This window comes from Carcharodon carcharias, chromosome 21, assembly GCF_017639515.1.
Source record: "Carcharodon carcharias isolate sCarCar2 chromosome 21, sCarCar2.pri, whole genome shotgun sequence".
Classification (NCBI taxonomy): Eukaryota; Metazoa; Chordata; class Chondrichthyes; order Lamniformes; family Lamnidae; genus Carcharodon; species Carcharodon carcharias.
Genome location: NC_054487.1, coordinates 69,839,016 through 69,866,718, shown reverse-complemented (window position 1 = coordinate 69,866,718; position 27,703 = coordinate 69,839,016). Strand labels below are relative to the sequence as shown.

Genomic DNA, 27,703 nt, shown 5'->3' with positions numbered 1-27,703 from the left:
GCCACATCTTTTATTTGGAGGAAGTGAGAGGAGTTAAAGGAGAAATTGATCAGTGTGAGAACAAGTTCAGCCAGACGGAGGAGAGTAGTGGTGGATGGGGATTGTTCGGGCCTCTGTTCGAGGAAAAAGCTAAGGGCCCTCAGACCATCCTGGTGGGGGATGGAGGTGTAGAGGGATTGGACATCCATGGTGAAGAGGAAGCGGTTGGGGCCAGGGAACTGGAAATTGTTGATGTGATGTAAGGTGTCAGAGGAATCACGGATGTAGGTGGGAAGGGACTGGACAAGGGGAGAGAGAAGGGAGTCAAGATAACGAGAAATGAGTTCTGTGGGGCAGGAGCAAGCTGACACGATCGGTCTACCGGGGCAGTTCTGTTTGTGGATTTTGGGTAGGAGATAGAAGCGGGCCGTCCGAGGTTGAGCGACTATCAGGTTGGAAGCTGTGGGAGGAAGATCCCCAGAGGAGATGAGGTCAGTGACAGTCCTGGAAACAATGGCTTGATGTTCAGTGGTGGGGTCATGGTCCAGGGAGAGGTAGGAGGAAGTGTCTGCAAATTGATGCTCAGCCTCTGTGAGGTAGAGGTCAGTGCGCCAGACAACAACAGCACCACCCTTGTCAGCGGGTTTGATGACAATGTCAGGGTTGGACCTGAGAGAATGGAGCGCAGTAAGTTCAGAGAGAGAGAGATTAGAATGGGTGAGAGGAGCAGAGAAATTGAGACGACTAATGTCGCGCCGACAGTTGTCAATGAAAAGATCAAGAGAAGGTAAGAATCCAGAGGGAGGGGTCCAGGTGGAGGGAGAATATTGGAGGTGGGTGAAAGGATCCGTTGAATGGGGAGAGGACTCCTGCCCAAAGAAGTGAGCCGGGAGACGAAGACGGTGGAAGAAGAGTTCAGCATCATGCCGAGCCCGAAATTCATTGAGGTGAGGGCGTAAGGGTATGAAACTAAGTCCTTTGCTGAGCACTGAACGTTCAGCATTGGAGAGGGGAAGGTCAGGGGGTATAGTGAATACACGGCTGGGGCTGGGATTGGAAGATGGGGTGGGGATGGAGGGACAGGCAGGGGTGGAGGGTCCTAGGTGGGTGTTGGTGTCGATGAGTTGTTGGAGCTTGCGTTCCTTAGCACCTGAGAGAAAGAGAAAAAGTTTCTTGTTGAGGCGTCGGATGAGTCGAAGAATAAAATGAAACTGGGGGCACGCGCAGCTTTGAAAAAGGGTACGGCGGTGCTACTGGAGGGAGAGGTCGAGTGTGTTCATATGGCAGCGCATGGCACTGAGTGTGGATTTCAGAATGTGATGGGAACAGCAGTCCGAGAAACGTTTTATGTCCTGGAGATACCTGTAATCCTGGGTGGGTTCGAAACATGAGGGGTGAAATTTCAGTTGAAATCCACGTGGGGTAAGTCGGAGACGGGGACAGTCACTGAGAAAGGAGATATGGCTGTGAAAGCAGGTTTTAGTAAACACCTTGTCAAACACCAGGAAAGAAATGGAAAGCAACGAAGGTGAGCAAGGCAAACGAGAGATATGGAAATCTTGTCGCAGAGACGAACAGAACTTCTTCAAGGAAGTAGGCATTTCTTGGAGAGCAGTGGCAGTCAATTAAACACAGAGATAAAAACAAAAAAACTGCGGATGCTGGAAATCCAAAACAAAAACAGAATTACCTGGAAAAAATCAGCAGGTCTGGCAGCATCTGCGAAGAAGAAAAGAGTTGACATTTCAAGTCCTCATGACCCTTCGACAGAACTTGAGTGAGTCCAAGAAAGGGGTGAAATATAAGTTGGTTTAAGGCGTGTGTGTGTGTGTGTGTGTGTGTGTGTGTGTGGGGGGGCGGAGAGACGTGGAGGGGGTTGGTGTGGTTGTAGGGACAAACAAGCAGTAATAGAAGCAGATCATCAAAAGATGTCACAAACAACAGAACAAAAGAACACATAGGTGTTAAAGTTGGTGATATTATCTAAACGAATGCGCTAATTAAGAATGGATGGTAGGGCACTCAAGGTATAGCTCTAGTGGGGGTGGGGGGAGCATAAAAGATTTTATTTTTTCATTTTTCACTACTGGGAGATAGCTCTGTATCTTTTCTGAGGAGGATGATTAGAGTTCCCGCTAAATGGGAGCCAAGGTATGTAAACATGGCACTGCCTGGCTGAAATCAGAAAAAGTTAGATACAAATCGAAACTATGATTACTTGCTAAAGTACACAGAATGTGAAAGGCAGGTGAATTCCCATTTTTAAGGACCATTAATATACATGTATGTTGCATTTCCTTACAGAAAAAATATCCCTAGAAAGACCTTCTTTCTTTGAGATCTTAGATCATAAGTGGAGTAATGCCTATACAAACACAGCACTAATACATTAACCAAGGAACAACATAATTGTCAGAGAATTTTGTGAACACACCTGTAAGACGGGACTATACAATGGATTGTGAATCACGTGCTACCCACCAAGAGGCAGAAAGGTACATGTGTTTAGACATGTGTCCAGAACTTCATCCCACCTGCAACTATATTTTAATGTTAGGACAGCATGTTTGGGAGCATCTGTTTTCTCAGAACAATCAAAAAAAATTAGTAACAAGTTCATAAAGTGCTGAGAGATTCAACAAATTGCTTCAGCCCTTTTAAACCTGTCTTCACACTGGGCTGGAATTTTGATGCACCAGTTTGAGGGTCAAAAGCTGGGGCAGGGTGGGTAGGGGGCAGGAGGAGCTGGCTTGGCTTTAGTGCCTTTCAGGATCAGAGAAAAATAAGTCAGTACCTTCATAACAAGTAACTGTGTTAATTAACGTCTTACAGAGAAAGCTAGTTTAATTTAATTTCATTACAGCATGAAGCTAATCTGGCAATTTGCATTTTTCACATTAAGGGACGATTTTAAGATTTACATCTTGATTTCAAAGTTGCATAATCGCAATTTTTATTTATTTTGAAAATATTGTTTTTAAAAAGCGTAGAGCTTGTTAACTTGAAGATAACGTTTTTTAAATCATTTTATTTATGGATCAGTTGATTGTAACTAGACATCAGGAATGTGGATGAGAGGTCTGATTGAGAAACAGGAATGTTTAAGGGGGATGGTCTCCTTTGTTTGCTGTGTATAGTGAAATTGTTAATGCATGTACATGTTCACAATTTTGTTATAAGTTATAGTGGTAACTTTCCCAAAATGTATCAATGAAATAATTTTAATTTGTGCACAATCACTTTTTTCCTTCAATCAATTCTTAACCCAAAGCAATAGTTCACCCTTTTACCATTGGTATGAAGATGGGCTGATTAGGGACCAAAAAGATCTTCTTATGGGGGCAGAAGGCATGAATGACTAAATGAATACTTTGCATTTGTCTTCAATAAAGCGGATGCTCTGAATGTAGCAGTAAAGGAGGTAGCAACAGCATTGGATAGAGTTAAAAAGTAAAGAGGTGTTCCGAAAAACTTTGGCAGTGCTCAAAATACCAATTAATTTTGGCCCAAATTATTGTCTCTAAAAGTCGCTCCACTGCCAACATGAAGCCAAATGGACTATAATTGCCTGTTCAATCTCCTTTTTGGAACAGCGGTACAAATTTCCAATTCTCCAGTCCTGACGTGGAAATCATATTAGCAGTGAGTTGTTGTAATATGGAATGCACAGCCAGTAGAGGTAGTGGAATTAGATGCAAAAGTAACTTTCAAAAGGGAACGAGATAGATACTTCAAAGGGAAAAAATTACAGTATTATGGAGTAAGACAGGAGAGTATGATTAATTGGAAAGCTCGGCCAAAGAACACAAAGGGTTGAATGGCCTCTTTCTGTTCTCTGTAACATTCTATAATCCTTTGAAAAATACCCTGATTCTGCATTTTGATGCAGTCAACTATGCTAAAAAGCTATTAGAACTTTTCATATATTCATGCATTCATGTTTTCAAAAATTCATTTATGGGATGTGGGCGTTGCTGGCTAGGTATTTATTGTCCATCCCTAACTGCCCTTGAGAAGGTGGTGGTGGACTGCAATGGTCCAAGAAGCTGCTCATGTGGTGTAGGTACACCCACAGTGCTGTTAGGGAGGGAGTTCCAGGATTTTGCTCCAGCCATAGTGAAGGAATGGCGATATATTTCCAAGTCAGGATGGTGAGTGGCTTGGAGGGGAACTTCCAGATGGTGGTGTTCCCATGTATCTGCTGCCCTTGTCCTTCTAGATGGTAGCGGTCATGGGTTTGGAAGATGCTGCCTAAGTATGCTTTTTGAGTTCCTGCAGTGCATCTTGCAGATGGTAAACACTGCTCCCATTGTTCGTTGGTGATGGAGGGAGTGAATGTTTGTGGAAGGGGTGCCAATCAAGTGGGCTGCTTTGTCCTGGATGGTGTCAAGCTTCTTGAGTGTTGTTGGAGCTGCACTCATCTTGGCAAGTGGAGATAACTCCATCACACTCCTGACTTGTGTCATTTAGATAGTGAACAGGCTTTGGGGAGTCAGGAGGTGAGTAACTCGCCTCTGACCTGCTCTGGTAGCTATAGTATTTATTTTGCTAGTTGAGTTCAGTTTCTGGTCAATGTTAACCCCCAGGATGTTGGTAGAGGATCCCTACTATATATAGGGTAACAAAGACATTGGTCCAGATTTAACTGTCAGTGGCAAAATAACTACATTCACTGATGGCCTCGAAGAAAGCTGCCACAAAGACCTAGCCATCACTTTGGCATGATTTCCCTATTCTCAACGTTAATTTGAATCTGATGCCAAGACAAGGGAATCTCCAGGTATCCAACAACAGTGATGCCGTCAAACAAGGTAAGTAGCCAATTACATTGAAGTATTCTCAAAGACAGCAAGGCAGGAAGTAAAATGCACTGATAATCCTTCACTTTTAATTAACTTTTACAAAATTGATACTTGGAGCACTGCCAAAGTTTTTATAACTCCTCTTTATTTTTAACCCTATCGAATGCTGTTGCTAATCCTTTACTGCTACATTCAGAGCATCCTCTTCTTTATTGAAGACAGACAGAGTATTCATTTAGTACCGCAATCATGCCCTTTGCCTCCATAATTTGATCTTTTTTGTCTACGGAAAGTGAAGTTAATGACTGGGACATACAAATGGGATTAAGGTAAAGTTGAAATATCATAAACAAACTTTAAAAAATGAAAAATGTCATTTATTTTGCTTAGCATAATGGAGATATTTATGGGAAATTAAGGTAAAGTGCAAAAGACAACTTAGATTGCAAAGATACTATGTTAAATCTAGTTGAAAGATGATATCTTTGTTGCATATTTAAAAGAATAAGTAATGTAGGAATAAGGAAAAGCTGAGAGAGCGAGACATGGAGTGCCTTAATTTCAGATACTCAAATGCAGCATCATAAACTGGCACTTCAAGAAACAACTAGTCGGATGCAAATTAACTGAAATAATCCACACGGGAGATGCTAATGTTTAAAAATTATTCAACAGAGTCTTGATTATCACCACTTATGAATTACTGCATCTAATTTGGATTTTCACTTTCATGAGTAAAACTTCATTTTCTTTTTAGTAAAAGCAAAATACTGTGATGCTGGAAATCTGAAATAAAAACAGAAAGTTTTGGAAATACTCAGCAGGTCTGGCAGCATCTGTGGACAGAGTAACAGAAGTAACTTCAAGTCCAATATGACTCTTCTTCAGTTATTTCATTCTCTATTTATTGAAATAAAAATTTGAAAACGTTTCTCTTGTTTTGTCAGATGTTGCAGTTTTAATTAGAGTACTATCTGATAACTTTAAAATTAAAATAAGCAATTCCCTAGTTCACATTTTTTTTCACTCGTTCATGGGATGTGAGTGTTGCTGGCTTGTCCAGGGTTTATTGCTCATCCCTAATTGCCCTTGAGAAGGTGGTGATGAGCTGCCTTCTTGAACCGCTGCAGTCCCTGTGGTATAGGTATTCCCAAGTGCTGTTAGGGAGTTCCAGGATTTTGACCCAGCCACAGTGAAGGAACGGCGATATATTTCCAAGTCAGGATGGTGAGTGGCTTGGAGGGGAACTTCCAGGTGGTGGTGTTCCCATGCATCTGTTGCCCTTGTCATTCTAGATGGTGGTGGTCATGGGTTTGTATGTGTACAATTTCAAAATTGGTTTAAGAATTGGAACAATGAGTGTAACTGCAGCATATTTACTTTATGGAAATCACATCTGATGAAAGGTCAGGGACCTAAAATGTTAACTCTGTTTCTCTCTCCACAGATGTTGTCATAACCTGCTGAGTATTTCCAGCATTTTCTGTTTTTATTTCAGATTTCCAGAATCCACTGTTTACCATCTGCATTCTGCTTTACAATTCTTAAGTTCTTCGGACAAGTGGGGAAAGTGGATGCTGCACTGGGTTTTGGTGGAAACTTCATCTGTGGTCAGTTGTAGAGATTGACGGATCAATGTTTAGTATTTTCTTTTAAATTCTGATAAGCTCAAAGGTTCTTGGCTTAACTTGAAGTCTTCAGAAGTTAAGTTAATGTAGAAGTCAGGAAAAGTTTGACGAAAATGAAAATCTCTAAATAGGAGCAGTGGGTTGATATCAAACCTTATTTATACACATTTTCAACAGTTTTGACAATTTGAAGATGCTAATTGTGTAATAGTACAGTTATGAGCAAAGTGCCAGTTGAAATTAGAAAATGATAAGCAGAAACAAAGAGAGATTGAGACATACACCAGCCAATTGCAAAATCTAAAAATGTATTGATTTATCATTTAATTTCCTATCAGAACAAAGAGGTTTTATGCATTTAAATTTATGCTGTCTAAGATATATGGCAGAAATTTTACAGGCAAAGGGAAGCAGGTTTGGGTAAATGTGCAGAGTTAAATCCCCTAAAAGTGACATCAGGCAGGGATCCCGCCCTCCTCTGGGTTTCACTTGGGCAGCTTTGAAAGCAAAGGTCTAACCCCCCTGTAGCTATTAACATTTAAGTATTCTAATAGGCACTAAAGTACCGTTTCAACCAAGGATTCTGACATTAACAGTAAACTGATCTAATTACCAAGCCGTCACCAACTTGCCAGGGTCAACTAGACAAGTGCACAGCAGGAAGTGCTTTCTCAGTGAAAGTGAAGAGCTGTAGCCATGGCCAGGTGACACACAGTTGCTCACAGAACTATTTCTCAAGACAGTGCTTTCACTGATCGAAAGGCAATTGCCAACTTAGAAGGCATTTCACTTGTCTTATACTTCACTCAACTTCAGTTGCACTTCCCTCCTGAAGCCTTCACCTTGGCATGAGTGCAGCTTTTGCAACTGCACCTTATACCTCTACAGAGGAACAAGAGCAACAGCAACACCAATACCATCAGCAGCAGCAGGAACAACACCAGCTGCCTTCTCCTCAGCCACATGCCCATCCACAGTATGCAGGGAATGAACAAACACAGAGCTCCAGCTCCAAGGAGGCAAGATCCCCAACACGGTCTACAGATAGAGGATCAGCTCTTTCGACATGTGTGTGTGCATCAGTGCCTTAGGAGGCACAGGTTTTCAAAGCAGGTAGTTGCTGACAGCAGCAGTTTCCTGGAAAAAGACCTCCTATCCAGTGGACCAGATGGATATTCACTGGCAATGATGAACAAGCTGTCTGTCACTGAAGGGCCACCCTTCCCCTATCCCTGTATCTCCTCTCACCCCAGGGTCTCTTCCCCCACAAGGAGAGAAAACAGAGGGTTAGTAATGGCTTGTGTGGGTATGTGAAGATGGATGATTTTTAAAAAAAATATTTTTGGGAATATGGTAGTATTCTGTAAAGAAGGCTATGTGTCTGTGTGTCCATGGGTAATTAAACTGAAGGGAGGGTTGGTAAAGACAGCTTGTCTATGGGAACTGAGAGATGAAAGTTAAAGCTGCTAGATGCATGTATTTATAATGAGAGGCGATGGTGAAGTTGGAATTACTAGTAAATAAGTTAGGTTTTAAAATTTGCATTAGGTGATAGGTAAGGACTTAACTTTTCAGCTGCTAAATTTCAAACGGTGTTTAAGGGACTTTTACAACTTACAAGGGTTTCATAAGTAAACAAGGGAAGGTTATTAAATTTTATTTGACCTGAAAGTGGAGACAACAGGGAGACATGAAAGATTTTTATATCTTGGAAAAGTTGAGTTCAATGGAATCTAAGACGAAAGGGGAAAAAAAGATACTTAAGGAAAGTTGTTTAGTTGAGTTGTGGTGGCTGTGTGGGGCAGCTGTCCTGAGACCAGCTCTGTGCTAAGAAAGGTTATGAATTTGAAAGCAGCCAATCAGTTTCAAGCCAGAAAAGTATTTGTTTTCAGAAAGCAGTCTGTTTATGAACATTCTTGGGTTTCCACAGAGGATTGAAAGAGAGTGAGAGGCCGTGTGGTATACTTTACTAAAGTAACAGCAGTGTGCCTTTGGGTAATATTACAGGATTTTTATGGTTAAAATTCCAAAAGGGGGTTGTTGCCAAGTTGTTTACTTGTGTGTTCTGACCAAGTAGGTTTTTATGGGGGGAATGTTTTCTAAGATTGTTTAACTGTGTAATTTTAACCTTGCGTGCTTAAGCTTTTTTTCTTGGAAATAAATCTTTTAACTTTAAAATCCTAAAAGTGATACTGGGATTCTATGCATCTGGAATCAGTAGTTTTCCCCTCATTTTCAAAATACAATAAAAAGGTTATGATCTGTAAGACAAGTTTCCCTCTGGGATTTGGCCTGATCAGCAAATAACATTGGCTGCAGTTGTGACAGGTAGCAGGGAAGGACAACAGCTGTGGAAGGTGAGCATGAGACCTGGGTGCAAGAGGGCAAGAGGATGAGTTTGAGTGTTGGCTGTTCTGATGGGGATGTGAAGTGTCTGGAGAAAGAGGAATAAGTAAAGCTGCAAGCTAAGTTGTACTGAGGGGTGCTGTGTAGAGTGAGTGACTTGGTTCCTGAAATTGCTATGCCACTCACCTTTCCTGTCCCAGATCCTCCTGGCACATTGTCTCCAGGTTAGAGGGACATCATCTCAGCTGCTGACATCCTCAGCAATTCCACCCATTGCCTGTTTGATTGGAGAGATTGTCTTCTTCCTCCTGGCCTTAGAAAAGATCAGCTGAATGCAGTTCCTCAGATCCTGCTGTAGCATGAGTGAGTAAGCCAGGAACAGCCTTCTCAAATCTCCTCTCCATTCCTGTGGTTGCTGCCAAACGAAAAATCCATGTCCAGTTGAACCTTTCTAACCTTTTGACATATCCAGATCTGTTATGATCCCTGTTGAGACTGATAACTTTTAGAAAGATATTTGAACTTTCAGTTAATAGCTGAAGGGATGACACTAGATTTCATGTTTTAAGACATTTACTGTAATGAACAGTGCTGACTACTAACCAAACACTATTTTTGTAGGCTACTGATACTTAAAACTACAGAACAGAACTTTTAACATAACTGAAAAATCCACTATTAGGTATACGTTACACTGTCCTTTAAGTAGACATTCAGTTCTCCCAGAATCTGTTCAAAATAATCCTTAGTTACCAAGGTATACTTTTGTTCTTTTTCTTTTTCAGCCTGGTAACTTGTAACCCCAGTACTGTCCTTCATGGTGAGAAACTGCCTCTAGCACAGGCTAGGTAAATCTTCAGCTTCGTTTTAACTCTTCGTGAATTTGCCTTTTTAATCAGAGAGTGAACTTCCACCCACACTCTGGCACAGTGATCCAGAGACTTTTGGTCTCTAGCTGCTCTCTCTCTTTCCTGCACTTTGGTAGACTAATCTGTCTGTGATATTCAATGATATTTTAGGAAAGCCTGTAACCCAATATCACAACAGCTTTCTCTGTACCCTTCCCATCTCAATGTGCACCATGGCAATGTGCATCACATGGGTTGTGTCCAGGTACAGCTTCTGATTAGCTATCCTAAAGACCCTGACTCTTTTTTATCTTGGGAGTAAAGGGACAGTTTAATGCACAGCCGTTTTCAACCTGACATTCTCAACACTTTTCTCGGACTTTGGAGACCCACAGTTAGCACACTGGCTGCTGACATTGTCTAAGCATAAACACCTTGCACCTTCTGCCCAGTAAAGCAATCTGGGCCCCCTTTAATCTCTAACAATCAAACCACCCAGGCTTGCTGTCATGTTGACCTTAGAGCAGGCCATATGGCCCTCTTCATTTTATGTTAAAGATACAGAGTTAAAACATAATAATCTTATAAACCTCTTAATTGCAACACATTCAGCCTGCCCTCAATGTTTGGTTGGGAAACCAGGAAGCAAAATGCTAATGGATGTTAAAGAGCCATAACAAAGTCCATTGAAATTGTGAATGTGTTCCTGACCCGCTACACGTCCCACTGTTTGGCCAGGGACTAAGCTGAGAAAATTGTACCCATAGACTGTGGAATTGGGTTCCACAGCCCCCATTTTTTTGGAGCTATGAGTGTCAATTTGCCTTAAAATGGCATCAGTGGAGTGCATGCACACTTTTGCTGCTAGCTGTGCTGGATGCCATCTTGGCGAGGGTGTTAGCAAGTGCATGCCAGAAGTATGCAGAGTAGGCAAACCATGTCACAGTGTTGCCAATTTGAATTTCAACACATCTGCTAATGACCTTTCTTTAACCTTATCAGTGGAACATGCATACAGCAGTGCGAAGGATCCTCCAATAGAACTGTCGAAAGGAATCACCAACTACGTAAAGGCAACGTTCTAAGTTGCATGGATGCACATCCATTTGGAACTTGGAAATATGCAGTGCAGTCCAATAAATAGGCTGTGCACAACTAACGTTCCCTTTAAGGTGTGTGTCTGCATGACCATTGAGCAATCTTGAATACACTAGGCAGCAATCTTGAACATATAAGTAATTAGTCATAGTCCCCAGGGACCATCGGTATCTCTATTAGAGAGAGAGACAATTGGTTATATGTAGCTTGAGGGGCACCACACCATATCAAGCATGGGGCAGGGGAGGAGGCAGACCCCAAGTCTACCTCAGCTGGAATGACAACTGAACCCATGCTGTTGGTGTTATTCTGAACAATACGGTAGCCATCCAGCTAAATGAGCTAACTGGTCATCTTGAACGTACACTGCAATAAACAAGCCATGTATAACAAAGAAATATTGCTTACAGCTTAGTTGATTTCCTACTGACTGTTGTTGCAATTGTAGAAGAGTTATTTAAAGTAGCTAAAGTCTAGAGATAGTGGTGTGATACATGCTGAAGGATTTTGCCCTGACTTCAAGGATTCTGCACATCAAACCTGCTCCTAGACATAGATTCAGTAGCAGACATTCCACATGGACTACAGCATGACAGGAGGAATCAGCAGACGTGACTCAAAACAGGACAAGCTGCTAGAAGAGGGAGGAGAAGGACGCTCAGCAGGACGTCATATTGCCCAGGGTGCACAGGGAGCAATTCTCCTCCCTGAACCTCAGTGAGAAACAGTGTGAGACATCTCCACTTCCCTAAGGATGTTCTCACTGAAATATGCTACCTGCTGCAGCCACAACCTGCAAGATGACCTCAATCAGCTCTGTAGCTAGAGGCCTAGCTTCGGAATGCACTATTTCAGCATGCACAGCAGCAGCCTGGTTGACAAACAACTGCAAGGGATTGGCAGAGTGACAGTGCTGGGAGGAAGAATGCTGTCATCCTGAGAGAGGACAGCAGATTTGTGCTACATGGAGCCAATGCCACACCTCCTGGGCGGCATTTCAGCAATTCTAATAGTCTGTGGAGGACAGATTGTTGGACTGCAAGTCCTTTTGGACATTGGTATCTGCAACTCTGATGGCAGTCTAAATTTGCATGGCATCAAGCTGAGCTTGCATGGCAGAGGTCTGAGCCTCTACTGCAACACCCAGCCATTGGGTGGTTCTGCCTGTGCTGCAATATAAGCTGAGAAATTGGCCACCTGAAGCTGCAACATGATTGGGTCCACAATAATTCACTTCCACACTGGAAGGATGGGCTTCAGGCTCTGTGCCTCACCACAGGTTGCTGCTGGACTCCTCCATGCTCCTTGATAATGCACGAGCGATGTCTGGCAGACTTGCTAATGATCCAAACTTTTAATTCTGCATACCCTTCGGCCACCTTCTGTAGCCTGCTCCAACTGAATCCCCTGCAGCAGAACTTGTGTGTGAACTCTCCCTCAGGGGTGCTGTCACCAGCGCTGTACTTGCCCTGGCTGCAGATCACTGTGCCCAGCGACTCGCCACATTAGGATCTCTTTAAATTATGCACAGTATCAGTATTTCAGCTGTTGCTGCAGATCAGAGAGTGAGTGAGTGTTTCTCCATCATTACTGCCTTCCTACTCTTCCATCATTGCCTGGCCTGGATGCAGTTCTTGGCTATCTGAAAGGAGAAAGGCACAAAGGTAAAGTTGTGGTGAGGCAAAGAGCAAGGGGTGTGCATTTACACCATCTGCAGCTGGTAACTCAGAAGAGATTGTGGGATGAGGGGGAAGTGAGATGTGAGAGGGAGAATTAGGTATGAGGATCCCCCATACCTTCTATGTTTTCAGCCCTGCCATTGGGGGATGCTTGAGAAGCAATCTGATTGCATCTTTGAAAATATGCAGCAACGACATTTTGACAAAAATAAAGCAGTTCTGCTTTAGTTTTGTAAAGGTTGTTTTGATTCAATCCCTAGCTGCAAGCTTACCAAAAGGAACCTGTAATAATCAGAATCCTGTCCCAAGCTGAACTTGACACAAATGTTGCATGCTTTTGAAGTTGTCTGTAATGCAACAGGGAGAAGTCAAGCTTCTTTTGAACAAACACAAAACGTGTAATGTGTTCAGTTCTGTGTATGTCAGGTATCTTGAATATGGTTCGCTATTATTCTAGTTCCAGAAAACTTGTTAACTGTGTCAGAGGGAGATAGTATTGGGCCAACCTTGATGACAAAATGATAGCGAAGCTAATAGCGCTTGGCATTGTATATGAGCAAATAGTACAGAACTCCAGGCAAGGAGCAGATTTGCGGTTAAACTTGAATATCCAAAAGTTGCTGTCTGAGTTATGCTGCCCTGCTGTTAGCTTTGTGAAATTGGCATTTCACAATCTGCCTCACTATTGAAATGCAATGAATGTTGTAAGCCTCTTGTAGTTGTGCAGAAGATACAAACTACCACTAAACCCACCACAGCAAGTGCAGTCGTTCAAGTGTAACTATCCATTTACCTATATCACTAATGTAAGTTAATTTTCATTGTTTGAGAGGTTGACTATTAAAAGTGTGGCATCTGAGTCCTAATTATTTTTTTGAGATTTTAAAAATGTAAAGTTTTAAATAAAATAAACTTATCCTCTTGCTTCTGTATCTTAATGCAATCATTCTTTGGCTTTCTCTATTTCATGTTTTGTATCCAACTTGACATTGAATTTATCTGCTCTAACTTACATTTCCTTCTCAGTCCATGTGCTGTTAATTTCACAATCCTTCAACTGGATTTGTTAAGGAGATACATAATTGGTTGTTCTGCTCAGATCCTCGATGTCGAATTTCCCTACTCCATTGTTATCAGCTCACACTTTCAGCAACTTGTCACACAAAAAAATGTAAAAACCTAACTTGCATGGGAAGTCTGACTAACTGCACATATTGTTAGATGCCCTGCAATAGCAGAATTTGTCCCCATATAGCTCTGGCTAGCACAGCTCCTCCACTGGTAAGAAATACAAAATAAGAAAAAATCCAAATAAATTACTAACAAAAATGTAGTTTAGCATTTAGATGTGGTCCAATATTTTTCTCTCGAGAAGCGGGATAGAAGGACATTAACGGTGAACACAAATTATTGTTATTCCCAATTCGGGAGTACTTGATACTTATACTAAATACCAAAAATAGGAAAATGTTTCACTTCTCAATGTTAAAATTCCACACCTTGGTGGGTTAACAAAAATTAGTTAAAAAGTGGAAGATAAAGAATGATTTAGCATAAGACCTTTCAGCAGAGTCTGCTGTTTAAAAGGACTGTCTAATGTCATCACACACCCCAGCTTGTCCTCATAAACCTGAAAATTAATCCTCTTCAAGTATATACCCATTGCCTTTTGAAAGTTCCTATGGAATCTGTTTGCAATTAATACCCAGTTAAGGGTGTCATCCTGCCTTCATTCCAATTTAACAGGTGGTGGCCCAAAACCATCTCGTGGCCAAGTAGGTTCAGACCTGCAGGCTGCTGGTCAGTGAAAAGGCGAGGAGTCTCCTTCCTGGTCCCCTTATGCCAATAGGAGCCCTCCCCCAACACAGTTTTGCCTCCCCAAGTCCACCCTCCCACCCTTTCCAACATGACCTCACCCCCCTCGCTGGGGCAGATCCCAGACTTGCATGGATTTGGAGGCATCCCATGGTTCCTCTTCCTCCCAGCACTTCTGCAATACCGGCAGTGACTACTGATCCTGGTGTGGTGCAGAGTTGCTGGCCTCCAATTGGCCGGCAGGTCTATGAGATGGGACTTCCTTCTAGAGATGGATGGAAGTCCTGCCTCATACTAATTAAATGGCTGTCACCTGAAAAATTAAAGTGGGGCAATCCAGCCAAGTGGGTGGGCTCACCCAGAAAATTTACACTGAGGTGCAAGGAGCCTGCCCTCAGCATATAATCCAGTCTGCTGTGTGTGAAAAAGTTTCTCCTTATTTGTCTTTTAATTCTTTTGCCAAATATTTTACAGCTACGACCTCCAGTTACCGATACACTTGCCAGAAGAAACAGTATCTCCCTACTGCTGTATCAAATCTCTCATAATTCTGAATATCTCTATCAGGTCTCCTCTTAATTTTCTCTGGCCTAAGGAGAACGAACCCTGTTTCTGCAATCTCTCCACATACCTGAAGTCCCTCATCTCTGTTATCATTTTGGCAAATCTCCTTTGTAGCCCCCTCTGAGGACTTGACATTCTTCTTAAAATGTGGTGCCTAGGATTGTACACAGTACTCCAGCTGAAGCCTAACCAATGATCTGTAAATGTCTAGCATGATTTCCTTGTTTTTGGCTTCCATATCCCTACTTATAAAGCCGGTGTAAGATTTTAAATTTACACTGTAACCTAAGTCACAATACTATAAGGTAGAAGAAGCCAGATTTCAAATTTGCAATCACATCATTTTTGTAATCAGATTTTGGGGTTGGTGTGGTTCACAGCTTGGCGGGGGGGCAGAGCGGCATAGCCGTATTATCACCAGACTAGTAATCCAGAGACCCAGATAATGCTCTGCGGACCTGGGTTTGAATCCCACCATGGCAGATAATGGAATTTGAATTCAATAAAAATCTGGAAGCAAAAGTCTAATGATCAGCATGAAACTATTGTCAATTGTGAAACATTGTCAATTGCTGTAAAAACCTATCTGGTTCACTAATGTCCTTTATGGAAGGAAATCTGCTGTCCCTACTTGGTTTGGCTTAAATGTGACTCCAGACCCACAGCAATGTCGTTGACTCTTAAATGCTCTCTGAAATCACCTTCTCCAGGGCAATTAGGGATGGCCAATGAATGAATTTTAAAAACGCAGTTATTTCAAACCCAAATAATCATTGCCTCTATCAATAATTATATATATTTACCAGTACCGACATTTATTATTATTTGGATCTCATAAGAAATGGTATTGCAGTTAGAAGCTGCTCATCTGAACAACATTTATTGATGATTTACCCAAACTGCCTGGTCTTTGCAGCATACTATAACTGTTCAATATCATAGTTTTTGTGTTCAATGAATATTATTGAATGAGACTTATCCAAATTATTCATTTATTTGAATAGGGTATTTGCTAAATACAATTTACAATTATTGCTATGGTATCAGTTGTGTTATATATATCTCCACAGCTGAAGTCACTGCATTATCTTGACATTATGTCATTGCCAATATAATTTTCAAATTGCTAAAGAACTTCCAGAAAATGGTAGGCAACTGTCATAAAATTAAAAAGCAACAGATATTAAGATACCGTGCAGATATTTTAAAGAGTAAAACCATAAACGAACAGTATTCAATTACTTAGACCCTGGTTATGTTGAATATTATTCTTACAATTTATGACATCATCACAATCCCTCCATTACTGCTTTGTATCTAGATGTAGCCATCTGTTACATAATATTTACTACATCAAGCAAAACAGAATTACAGTTCGACAATAAGATAAATTATCACACCAGCATCGGTAAGTTTTAAATATTCACACCAGAGCAGTTACACAAATCTGACAGATCCAACTAATATACTCTACGTTGAGACAAAATGCAATTCACTTCTTTCAAGACAAAGCTTACAGTTTTATTTGAATCCTGAAGCAGCGAAAGAATTTCAATGCCAAAGTGCTCATATATACACACAATAGATAGAAACGATTTTGTTCTCCTTTTTTTTCGGCTAAACTCATATTTTGTCCCAGCTAAAAGTTTCACATATCATTTGGAATTGGGGAAAACAGGATAAGGCAGAGATAGAGTAAATATACACACGGTTGATTTATCAACTACATTTATCATTAGGGCCAGGCCACACGTACACTCTCTCTTTGAGCAAAGTGTGGGAATATTGGGTTTATTGTTGTCCAAAAAAAAAGAAACCCCAAGAGGAGAGAAAGCCGCGTTATAAAAATAAAAGAAACAACGAACGTTTCCACAGAGAGGGAGAGAGAGAGAGAGAGAAAAAAAATGTAAAAGAAGAAACCGAACCTAAGACAGGGAAACCTTGCTTCCTCGCTCGCCTCCACCTGTTTATTTTCTGTTGTTGTCCTTTCTCCTGTTTCCAGAGGAGGGAGGCCAAAGGTCATAGGGTAAAGGGCAGCACCCAGCATCCCCGGTGCAATACACAGCCATCTTGGAGTTATTTTAGGAGATAATTCATGCGGTAAGTTTTAACGTTTTCTTTCTTTATTTCTCGTCCGGAGCCGCCCGAGCTCCGTCCCTTCGGCGTCGGCGACAACTTTTTCGATGAAAATGTTGCCGAGCGCGGCGGCGGGGAGTGCGGGCATACCGTGTGGATGTTGGGCGGCTGCTGTGCCTTTTTTTTGTCTGGGCTCTGACTGAGTCTCTCTCCCTGTCCCCCCCCCCCCCGGACTCACTCACTCACTCACTCTCTCTCTCTCTCTCTCTCTCTGGTCTAATCGAGTACCGTTAAATAAAAACGGACAGGCCAACCCAAGCAGCGAGGAGCCAGGGAGCAAAGTAAGATCCCGACCCCAGCACACTGACATACACCTCAGGCACTGGGCCTGCATCCGACTTTCGCCCTCCTCCTCACACTTTACATCATCATCCTCATCATCTTCATCGAGATACATTTTACACCACGAGAGCCGAGCTATGTGACTGGTGTTTCCGCAGTTCTAGCTACAAATTCCCCACTGGCTCTTTGCTGCAATTTCAGAAATTCTTTATACCCGCGATTTGTATGTTCCTGGTTTAGTGCATTGCATTTTTTTAAAAAGCAGTCAAATGTTGTTTATTTATTTTTTGGATGCAACTTATTTATTCTAAGCTGCCCGTGGAAGTTGGATTCATATTTTGTTTCAAACATAGTTTTGTTCCACGCTCACAGCATTGTTTGTAGAAAGTTCCTCAGGTCCATTCACAACGTGAGACATGGCGATTAACTCAGAATTGTGTTGTACAGCCAAAGGGCAAATGACATATTCTTTAAAAAATGTAGTTGGCGATTTGGATTTCGTTTCAGTGGCTATCATTGCTTACAATCGCACATCACAGTCCCTTTACTGTTAATTACTTATAATGGGAAGAGCTGGACATTGGGGCTTTGCAATCAATTTTATTATTCCAAATCATATTTTGCTGCTATTAGTTTTTACTGTTTATAATCTTGTATGGAATTTTAAAGTGTAAAAACATTGAACCATTGTAGGACTATTGCAATTAGATTTTCTTTTTATAAACCTATCAAATTACAATATTGTGCAAAAAACAATCATGCATGTTTTTGAATTTAGGCAGAAATTTACTTTAACATTTTTTTATTTGTCAGAAGTTATTTGAGAGATATGGATTGACATTTTACAAATATAAATTGTATGTTGAACTATGTTTAAGTGCTTCTCGCATGGCATAAATCCTTGGTTTAAAAATGCTAGGATTAGATTTGTATTTTATGTAAACTATGAACAACTTAAAACAAAATTCAGATATGAACTTACAGATTTGCAGAATAATTGGATAGGTAAACTGTTACAAACCTTAACTGAACATTGTCTATAATTCCTACCTTGATACCCTTAGTATCAATGTAGTGTGTGACCATTTGATTTAAAAATTGTACTTTTGATGCCAGCAACACTGGTACAGGATGTTGGTTTCAAAACATGCAAACTTGCGTTGCTGACTATATTAAACAAATAGAACATGTAACTTCTGTATTCGACTTTAAACTTGGGTATTTTGATAGCACCGGCTGAGGGAATGTTTTCTTAACCCGGAAGAACAGTTTCTAGAGTTATATGTACATGAAAGTTAACTATAATCAAAAGTCTTTAATGTTGGCATAGTAAGTGGACATTCTCAAACATTTGAGATTGTGGTACTGTGGTGCTGCTCTGTGGATACTTTTGCCATTTATTGTGCATCAAAAATTTTTGCAACTGTCTTTCAATTGTGTGAGAATGCTTGCCTACTTGCCATTACTTCATATAGCTGATACTGTTTTGTAGAGACACTTGACAAAAATAATTGCATTTTCATGGCTCAAGATGTTTGACACTGTCAAATGTTTCTATTAATTGTATTTTAATATTCTTAGTCTTGTTTTTTTTCCCCTCTAGAAAATGAAAGAGGTTGCCCAAAAGTAGTGTACTATTGCTAATGGCTAATTGTATTGGCCGAAGAAATGCCGCTTAATTGAATTGTGATTGTCACTAGGATTTCAATAAAGCAGTATATGGGTTTGTGAACATTTTGAATTTTGTGCACATGTTTCATAAAATGCCCAGCACTACACTTAAAGATTTTGTCCTATCAAGCTTGGTTTGTGTTTGGGGAGGATACCTTGGGATCCTGCACTTAGATCTGCTTCAATGTTAGAATTTAGAACAGGTACATCACTGATAGTGGCAATGCTCGGACCAATTTTTAAGTGATTTATTATTTAAGAATATCGCACAAATTTAAAAAGTATTGTTTTGAGTTTTTTCCTAAAGCGTATTCCTGATGCATTAAATATTAAGCCTGGGGGGGTTATTGGTGCTTTACAGTAAAATGTTAGACAAGTTAATCAACAGAGTATTCTGTGATCTCACATCTTGGGAAAAAATCATTTAGCCTTTAATGAATAACCAGAGAGTCCAGACTTGAAGATTGCTGAAAAGAGAGGTGTGTTGCCAAAGAAAAGCTTCAATAACGCATATCACTTTTCAGCAAAGACTAGAGAGTGAAAATCCTTTATTTTGCAGGCTTCCTTTGCACATTATTGGAAGCATTGAGATGATTAGGTTATTTTTAGAGGATGAGAAGAGGCTATACTGAATACCATTTACTCCGGTTTCATTGTTCAATAGCATCGAAAAATATGGTATGTTCTCAATTACTTTGATTTTATGTTAAAGAGTACAATACTGGGAAAGACAAAAGTTTGATCATGATTTGATGTTTAGTATACTTGATTTTTAAAAGATCAAAAGGTTTGATTACCTTTTGAAGATAACTGGCAAGATAACTTTTTTTTTCACTGTGACACTCTCTTCTTTTTTTAAAGTGAAGAATGGCACCTTCATCCTTATTCTTGCTCAAATATTGTAGACCAACCCACAGCCGTACCAGTTTTTCATGACTTCTTAAGACGTACTTTCATGGCAAGTGGTTGACTTGGAGTCACTAGAATCTGAATTAACCAACTTCACCTCTCCTTGGAAAGGTTTGAATCCGAATTCATATGATGTTGCAGATGTAGTGACATTTACATGTTGTTGTTCATTTAATTTTGGGAAATGTGGTACTGCACTGCAGTTGGCTAAAAATGTTGTAAAACTGTTGGTATGTGTACTGACTTGGAATTGCTGATGGTGTCCTCCATTTTTAGTCCTTCCTGCAGATGCTGGTTCTGACAGTAGAGATCAAACTGAGCATTAAGTAAAGTTGTAAGTTGTCTTTCAGTACTGCACATTATTCAAAAAAAGATGTTAGGTTGGTAGTATATCTTGCATCCTGCTGAGGTATGAAACCTCTTTGCTTGTACTATCACAGGCTTCTGAGGCAAAACATGACCACCAGCTCTCACATGCCACTGCACAAACTGGGATGCTGCTTCATACAGTACATTTTTCTCTTAACTTAGATTAGCTCCATTGTGGTAACAAGCTGAAGCATTCTCCTTTTTTAAAAAAAAAACTTTTTGACTAGCAATATACAAGTGCTTTTTGCAGGGAATGGTGAAATTTCAGTTTCTTTTTAACACTAAAGAGTTATTTAGCCAGTTTCAATACAACAATCAGTGTAAGGAGGAAAGTTATTGTGTTAGTTGGTGGTATGGCAGAAACACTTTGTGAGAGGTGGGAGGATGTGAGGGCTGGCTGTTTGCCAGGAATCCAGGATTCAGAAGCCAAGTCAGTGTGTCAATTTAGTGGACAACACTGACTTAGTACAGGAGAGTTTGGGCCTTGCCATTTCAGATTTTTGGTGGAGTTTGGAAGTTTAGTGGAATTCAGAATGTTTAGTATTCTGTACAGATGTGAAGTTATGTAGAATCAGCATGAAAATGTGACATTTGGTTTTAGAGTATTAAACTAGGATATTATGTTGTTTTAATATTGTTGGCATTGTTGTCCTTGTCTTATATCAATAATTTTGAACTTAAAGCCATCAGGGGTTTATTTTTGGAAATTCAGTAGGGCCATTCACCTCTTGGGTTCACCTTGTGTTATTCTATCATTTATACTTGTGGAGAAAATCAAAGTAACAATCCCTTACTAACACCATTGTTGGAAGACAAAGGAATGTAGAAGTTCAAGGAAAAGGCCCATTACCCATCTTCTCAGGGCATTTTAGATTTGGCATAAAATGCAGCCTTGTGAGCTTTACCCACATCGAGAGATCGACTTTTCTTTATGAAAACAAAGCACACAGTCTATGTTTCAGTATGATAAAAGGTTAGGTATCCAACTTTTAACATTGCACCAAATGTGTGCCTATTGTTTGGATTTGCAGGCCATCACTCTCAGGGCAAAATTTAGTAAATTCTGGATTTCTTATGTTTTTCATCACACAATTTGGTACTTCAACCAAAGTCTGGGCATAGAGCAAATGACTTCTGGATGATTAAACAAAATTTACATGGTATTAACTATTTTTTTCATTGTTCTAAATAAACTGGTAAACTAGATATATTTTCTAGCATTCCCTCATCAATCAAAGATAATTGAGGAAAAGTGAACTTTATTGCATTTGGACAGATAAGGGTTTTAATTTTATTATCATGATGGATCAGGTCAGGGAAAGCATGGTGTGTTTGTTGAAACAACCTCCAAAAGCCAGGGTCCTTTTTGAGTAGAGTACAACTTAAAGGCTTCATCTGAATTTGATTAGTTTGAAAACATTTTTGAAAGACAAAGACTGTGCATGTGCAGTATGTAGTACCTTATTTGTCAAAACGCTTCACATACAAGTTACTTTAAAGTGCATTCACTGTTAAGTAAATGAATGCATCAGCCATTTTTCACATAGCAAGGTCTGTCAAATAATAATGGCTTGCTAATTTTTTTGGTGAATATTGGGCAGGATAGCACAATTACTCCTTGCTCTTAACCCAAATCTTGCAACATGTAATTGACCAAGTTTTTGTTATTCTTTTACATCTGGAAAACATACTCAGATACTTCTCCCAGAGGTCAGAAAAGTAGAGTGGTCTTCAATTCTAGATTGCACCAAAATTATAATTACTGACATAGCTCCAATGCATAAGACTACTGAACCAAGCTACACTTGGAACAAATTGAAAACTTGCTTGCAAACAAATTGAAAACTTGCTTGCATTGAAGGATTAGATACTAAACTAAATTATGTTTTTGTACAAGTTAGCAAAATGAACTTCAGGACAGCCTTATTGCTATAAACTTTAAGCCTAGGTTCAGCAGCTTAAAGTAATAATGTCACTGTACAACCCATGATCACATTACCTAATTCAACACCTGTCCGGTTCATAAGGAAAAACTGTCATTGGGATTTGGGCCAGCCCCTTCCACAGAATGTGTACAATTTGTTAAGCTGGCTTCTATCTTATTTAATCCTCTGGTGGAAAATACTGAAATTTTCTTCCAGCCCTTCAAAAGTAAGTTAAATAAAAAATGAAAGTATTTTTTCAACCTTGTGTCCCACATGATATATCTTTGGTTGTTATTGTTAATGTGACATTAGGACCCTTTATGTTCTTCGTATTTTTCTCTGTATTTCTTTTATAACGCAATCGAAACAGATTGTTCATCCAATTTGTTAAAAGTCTGAATATGGCACAAGTTGCCCGAGCCAACTATTTATTATGCACATATCTTCTACCTTGCGGAGGAAGAATGTTCTTAATTGGAAATAAAAACAGAAAATGCTGGAAATGATCAGGTCAGGCAACGTTTGCGGAGAGAAAACAGAGTTGCCGTTTTAGGCAAATAACCTTCAGAATTCATCCTAATCTGGAGTTTTGTTGGCTTATTAATTTTGTGCTCAAATCCCCTGGACCAAATTTTGGTTAGATATGTGCTTGTATCTACATACTATTTATGAAAAAAAAACTTGGATTGTGCCTCCTGAATAATTTCTCCAATGAAATGGAACGTTCTCATAGAACATTTTATTTCTCCTGCTGCTTCATGCCTAAATATATTTTTATTTTAGGCAATTTTCAGCTAAGCTGGAGTTGTTTTATATTTAATTCAAATCAACTACTAACTTTGTAAAAATGTTTTAAAAATTAAAATATGCTGTGGCTCTCAATGACTTTTGTTAGTTACTTTGTCCTATTGTTGATACCTAATTTAAATCTTTTCTTACTTCTTTGGGAATTATTTTGACATCTAACATTCCCTTAGAAAGATTAAGTCATGGTTGAATAAAGGGGCATTTTGATTTTGAGATATTTGGATTATATCCTCTTATTTTGTGCAGAGTAGTGTCTTTAGTCACTACTGCAGACCAGGGCTTAAGTTTTGAGAACTAACTGCTGGCTAGTGCTGAGCAGTGCATCTAATTTGCCAAGCATAATAAAACTTGATGCCAGGAGCTTGGTAGTTCCAGAACCAGCAGCACAGATGGAGTTTGTTCAACATTAAATTGGAATTTCTCAGCCTCGTAGTTTAAAATCATATCAGCTATGTGCATTTGCTATATATGTTTGCACACCTGTCTAATATTGTGATCATTTTATCATCCCTCAACATAAAAATAGTTAATGATGCCAGATAAAACAAGAAGTCAAACTCTTAATTTCTAAACTGCCAAGATAAATTGAGTTTCAGAGATTTGAGTTTCTATAGATTAATTGAGAAATACAGTGTTCAATGAAATACTCATGCTAACTTTTATTATAGTATTGCATTTTTCTTATTGATGTATTATCGGCAAACGTGAGGATCTAGAAACTAAATGATTAATTTTATTAATTTGAGTTCTTAGGCAGACCTTTGTCCACAAGAAGCACACCAAGGATTTAGATGTGACCAGCAGTGGTCCTTACAGGATTTATTCATTCATAATTTGTAAAATTTACCCTTGAGGATTCCTGGAACCACTTTTACGAACATTATGGCTTCACCTGTCCTTTAACTTTTTGTGCATTTAATGGAACATAATTTGCGTGTAGAGAGTTGATACATTTACCAATTATGGTTTACAAAAGAACTCAAATGCTCGTAAATAAACATTACAAAGGAAACTTCCAGAATGTAACTAGTTTTTTTCTGCTATCTATGTATAGAATAGATTATTGTTCTTCATTACCTTCCAAGATGTAATACCCATGCTGTTTTGGTAGAAAGAAATGTGTGTGTTAAAATAGGTGAGCAAATTTTCAGTGAAATCTATGGTTAAAATGTTACTGAAGGGACATAAGCCATAGGTGGTAAGTTTCAAATCTTGCATGGTTCCTTCCGTAGCAGGCAAAGCTTCAGATTTTTGCTGCCCATCATATTTTTAAGAAATTGAAGCAGGGCTAAAAGTGTTTTTGGCACTTAGGATAGCTTGTTGCAATTCAGGTCAGTTTTAACTTTCTTTTTGAGACTCCTATAAAATTTCCAGTAGGCTAATGTTCAAAAACTTTTAACATCTGATGTAAAATTATTACATTGTTTCTGCAGTGCTCAATGTTTTGAAACTACCTTCAGAACGAATGTATCTTTCCTTTTCAGTATCAGTGTTAGGTTCACACTGTACTGATTTCAGAATACTGTAGTTCATTAAATTTCTGTAGATAACTCTGGCGTGTACAATATACATACAGGAAATATGTAAACCAATATAGGTTGTGTCCAAAGTTTATAATTTTATGAAATAAAGTGGAAAATAGTTCGGGATTGAAGATACATTTGTTGAATTTAGTCTTTGTTTTTGTCATCTCCTCCTCTCCCCCCTCATTTTCTTATAAATTTGTTTTAATTTGCATTTTTTGGTACATCAGCAACTACACCGCGCCCCCCCCCCACCGCCGCCCCAACTGGTGTCCTTGAATTTCTAGCAAATATCCTCAGTAAGCAGAGTTTGGATCACATGACATGTAGTTCACATCAAAGTTGTATCATAATATGATGCAACATAAAAGGAGGCCATTTAGCCTACCATGCCTGTACTGGCTCTTTGGCAGAGCTAGCCAATTAGTCTCCAATTTTGGTGTTGGTTCACTGTGATGTAGCTGTCTTCATAAAGTTACTTGATTTTGATAGCCATTGAGTCTATAAAGTCATTGCTACATGTATGGTTAGAATAGTAAGATTTGTAGAGAGTAAATTATACTTTTTGGAAAAGGTTAAAGTATATTAGGAAATACCATGTGCACAAGTACTGGCTGTATTTTGTCTTTAACAACGTATGAATGGCTTTTCATCACACTTGCATATGCCCATAGACTTTCCATAAGATTTTGCACTGGAAAATCTGTAATTGGGGAGACATTTTGGTTCAGCGCTTGCATAGGGGATCTGGGACCTGTGAACAGGGTGCACAACTGTGTATCTCCTTAACTAGTCAGCTTGAAGAATTATTAATGACTAAACAGTGTCTGAACAGGAAGTGTCAGTTAGAACACTGTGCCAAATCAGATAAAGAAAGTGAAGTATAGAGGGAAAGAAAGATGGGATTGAGAGAGAAAGTGATTGAGGCAGTTTTAAGAATGCTTATTAAATCTTTAATAATTAACATTTGAAGGGATGAAACTCTATACTTTCACTTTCAATTTCAGAGAGGTTGTTTGGCATTCAGTAAGGCTTATCACAGTATTAAAAGTTTACTTACACTGGAATGGACAAGTCCTAACTTTCTCTGATGATCCTTTCAAGTAAGTATAGTAACCTAATGCTGTTTGATGATGAGTCTTTTGATGAGATATCAGTACAGTGCAGCTTCTGGAGAAGTTGCGCTTCTTCGACAGCAGCTTCCTGATTTCTCCATTTACCTGTGCGTGCATGGTTGCTGGTAGTTACTGGCCGATATATATTTAAATAATGGTGAGCACTTTTAGCCTCACCGTTATTTCTATAGTGAAATCCAGCATATTATATCTATTAGTTGATCAAATATTGTAGGTTACATATTTGATGGAACATTTCTTTTGGAATACATACTTTTCAACAAGTTACAATCAGTGTGTCAAGCAATGACTATTGTATAACATAAAGTTTGAACACTAGAGGCTACTTTTAATTTGCTGTTTAATTATCTGATTCATGTTTTTATGCACGCTAAATTTCCAGTTTGTTGATTGGTTATATTGCTTAATTTGAATTATTGAATTTTCAATATACTGAATCAAAAAAATTAATTTGGTTCTTCCCAAATCAAATGGTAGCATACCTTTTGTTATCTAAACATGATTTTAAAATTTTCATGTTTTACATGATTTAAATGATGATTCATGTTGAGTAAAGATGTATGCACGTTTAAAGTAGAATTCTCCAGCAAAAATTTTCAAATTAATACCCAGTAACCTCCACAAAGTTATCAAATTTCTAATCACCAGTCATCAGATTTATTTAGTTTTCTATGCTTGTTAACATAACAGTTTGTTGTTTCTGTTGCTGAATGCCAATCATTATGCTCTCTATAATGATGCGACTGATTTCTGTGGACAACCGACACTTGAATCATTCAGAAGTTAGGATAGGGCCTCATGGAGTGTGCCAGTTCTTGCAGCAGGTCCCCCACACTGAGAAGTTTGAAAACAACTACTCAAATGAATGTAAGGTATATAACGTAGCTAATTGGTGGAAGTCACGCACAACTTTCAAAGTACAATTGCATATTAAAACTGACAAAATAACAAAAAGAATGTTTGATTTCCATGATGTTTAGCATAATCCTAATTGACTTATCTCTTGTAGAGGTAATGTCATGTGACAGTATCCATTGTCTGTTATTGCTATTTCTATATACCCAAATGGACTTGATCAGTTTTCCTTACTGGAATTGTTTATACCTAAATTTGGGAGGGATGAAAATATGATAGTAGAATGTAATGCAGTGTCATGTATATTTTTATATTAAAAAATTTAAAGCCTGCTTGATGAAACTGTCTGCATTAAGAGTAAGGTTACTAAAACTGTAATATCAATGCTCAGAGGTTTTGTTCCATATCAGTACCAAGTTGTGCCAATCCAGAGTCCAGTGGGAGCTTACCTTTGGATTTACATCACAATCACAGCATTTGTGTGGAGCAAACCTGTTTCATGTTAGTGTGATACAATGTACTTTCAGTCTGTGTTGTTTTAAGATCCAACAAATACTCTGATAAAATAATAACATCTGTTATGATGAGTCATTACTAACTGTTTTATTTCATTTTCTGCTCAACCATGATAGCTGTGGAAACTACAGGCCAGTTAACCTAACATCTGTCATAGGGAAAATGATAGAAGCTATTATTAAATAAGATGTTAAATCAGGGCACTTAGAAAAATTCAATGCAATCAGGCAGAGTCAACATGATTTTGTGAAAGGCAAATCATGTTTAACCAATTTATTGGAGTTCTTTGAAGGAGCCACATGTGCTATGGATAAAGGGGAACTGGTGGATGTGTTGTATTTAGACTTCCAGAAGGCATTGGAGAAGGTGCCACATCAAAGGGTATTGCAGAAAATAAAAGTTCATGGTGTAGGAGGTAACATATCTACATGGATAGAAGATTGGCTAGCTAACAGGAAGCAGAGAGTTGGCATAAATGGGGCTTTTTCTGGTTGGCAGGATGTGACGAGTGGTGAACAACAGGGCTCGGTGCTGGGGCCTCAACTTCTTACCTTTTGGCCTTTCATCCAAGTCATTTATATAAATTGTATGGTTGCTAAATTTGCATATGATACAAAGATAAGTAGGAAAGTAAATTGTGAAGAGGAAATAAGGAGGCTACAAAGGGACAAAGGTTAAGTGAGTGGGCAAAGATCTGGCAAATGGAGTATAATGTGGGCAAATGTGAAATTGTCCATTTTGGCAGGAAGAATAAAAAAGAAACTTATTATCTAAACGGTGAGAGATTGCAGAGCTCTGAGATTCAGAGGGACCTC

General features: G+C 39.2%; 1 protein-coding gene and 1 long non-coding RNA gene across 6 annotated transcripts in view; one reads left to right on the top strand and one right to left on the bottom strand.

The window, feature by feature from the left end:
* Positions 1–8,096: 8,096 nt before the first annotated feature.
* Positions 8,097–16,853, bottom strand: LOC121292993. 2 transcript variants are annotated; one of them, XR_005946409.1, is made up of 3 exons: positions 16,685–16,841; positions 11,976–12,343; positions 8,097–9,170 (listed from the first exon to the last, which is right to left on the bottom strand). It is a non-coding gene; the product is annotated as an uncharacterized LOC121292993 (long non-coding RNA). The 2 variants fall into 2 exon arrangements; XR_005946408.1 differs by lacking the exon at positions 8,097–9,170 and having other exon boundaries at positions 9,311–12,343; positions 16,685–16,853.
* Positions 16,784–27,703, top strand: part of cnot2 (CCR4-NOT transcription complex, subunit 2) — a 143,733-nt gene continuing 132,813 nt past the window's right edge. The window contains exons 1-2 of one of the 4 annotated variants that reach the window (XM_041215521.1): positions 16,823–16,859; positions 19,710–19,868. The gene's annotated coding sequence lies outside the window, so the exon portion shown is untranslated. Of the gene's footprint in view, positions 16,860–19,709; positions 19,869–27,703 lie in introns of all 4 variants that reach the window. The other 3 variants (XM_041215519.1, XM_041215520.1, XM_041215523.1) reach the window with 3 other exon arrangements.